This window comes from Dendrobates tinctorius, unplaced genomic scaffold, assembly GCF_039654945.1.
Source record: "Dendrobates tinctorius isolate UK_male_01 unplaced genomic scaffold, ASM3965494v1 ptg000201l, whole genome shotgun sequence".
Lineage (NCBI taxonomy): Eukaryota > Metazoa > Chordata > Amphibia > Anura > Dendrobatidae > Dendrobates > Dendrobates tinctorius.
Window position 1 is genome coordinate 7,991,902 of NW_027361868.1, and position 1,983 is coordinate 7,993,884.

The window sequence follows — 1,983 nt, forward strand, 5'->3', positions numbered from 1 at the left end:
GATCATCAATATGATAGTGAAAATAAACCCTTTTGTCAGATCCAATCTTAACAAACAAACATTAATAGACAGGTCACTACATTGCACGAGATAATGTCACATTATGACAGTCTTTGGTAAGGAAGAAGGATGGCTGAAACTGTCCCTGGAACTGGAACCCTAACTATCCCTGCCCCAGGGGTACTCTTGAAGGTAGAGAGAGGCCCAAGTCTCCGACCTTACTATGCTCCTGTTAAACCCTGACCTGTCCCCTTCCCCACACTATGAGGCATGGGACAGAAATGCAAGCTAAACAAAACCCACAAACTAAACAGGGATAACAGAAAACCTCTATCATACAAAAGCACTAACCAACAACAGGGAGAAGAATCCAGGGACAGGGAGAAGTAATCTAAAGGGAAATAGGGACCAGGAGATAAACACACATATACTATGACAAACCACAGATCACTACTACAACAACTCCACTCCAACCACTTAGCTTTAGCACACAGCACAGGAAGATGAATCTTTCACTGGCAGGAATAACGTCTGGCCAGTTTTTATAGCACCTAAAATATTGCCCCAAACTACAAGGAAGGCCAGGATCACATTTCAACATATATTTTACTCTCCATCCCACCATGACCCAGACCCCCCCAACTGATCTACTGAAACACTTATATCATGAAAGGAATTTATAATAAGCCTAGTTCAGGATAAAAGAAGGGGTCTGGGTGAAAGCGAACATGCAGCACTAGTCTAACCCAGAGACTATGGGACAATATGGTGGGCAACAATGACCTTAGCGATTAGATATAGTAAGTGTTCTCGTGTAATATACAGGCTTTACACATGGTTGCCTTCTTGGGAACAGTAATATTACTCATCGTCCCCACCACACACAAGGAGGAGAGTGTTCCTGTAGTCTCCAGATGTGTCACCCCTAATTGCCTGGTGCAGAGATTTCCCAAAGTTCTTTCGGTACTCCTTCCTGGTGTCAAGCAAATCTATTTCACTCCTGGAAACCATAACTCTAACCGGAGTGGAATCATCAGTGCCAGCTCCCTTTACTGCATTATGCAGAGTTTCTGCAAGATACGTAGGGACACTTAGGACACTCTTCACTATGGCAGGAAGAAGGCTTTCTAGGTTACCACATGTCTCCCGGCAAATGCTCTCTTCAATCTGGTACCCAGAGATGGTCATGTACTTATCAAATGTTTTCCTAAGGTGGGCAACGCTGCGTGTTCCCAGTATGGTGATGAACTTTTCTTCATCTGTACCCCTTTTAAGTTCACCAGCTTGAAATAAATCCTGAGCGTCCTTCTCAATGAGAGCATCATTCACCTTGGAGTCAGGGTCCCTGTTTGCCTGGACAAGGACAACCAACATTCTCTGAAAGTAACCAGATGTATCTCCCGTGATACTGTCCTCCAGTTCACGTTCATATGCATCATACAGATTGGACGGAGTCATTAGTGCAATTATCACCTTCTCAAGCTTCCCAGTAAGTTCGGATTTTAGGTCGTCAACAAGATCCCTGCCAAATAAAGTCTTAAAAGCAACACCAATTAGTTGACGCTGATCATTGCTTCTTGAGGTGAGGATTTTCATAATTGCGTCTTCATTAGTGTTGAGCATTCCGATACCGCAAGTATCGGGTATCGGCCGATACTTGCTGTATCGGAATTCCGATACCGACTACCGATATTTTTTCAATATCGGAAGTCGGCATCGGAATCGGAAGTTCAAAGTTGATTGACAGCCGAAATGACGTCATCATGATGCGCGGTGTGTGCGCATCATGATGCGCCGTCATTTCGGGCCTTCCGGGGGTCTCTGCCGGCCTGCCGGGGGGCTGTGCCGGCCTGCCGGGGGGCTGTGTGGACTGCCCGGGGTCTGTACCGGCCTGCCGGGGGGCTGTGCCGGCCTGCCGGTGGTCTGTGCACCCTGTGGGGGTCTGTACCGGCCTGCCGGGGGGCTGTGCCGGCCTGCCGGGGG

General features: G+C 47.3%; 1 pseudogene; it reads right to left on the reverse strand.

The window, feature by feature from the left end:
* Nucleotides 1-689: 689 nt before the first annotated feature.
* On the reverse strand, nt 690-1,638 carry LOC141056908 (annexin A5 pseudogene; annotated as a pseudogene).
* Nucleotides 1,639-1,983: the final 345 nt, after the last annotated feature.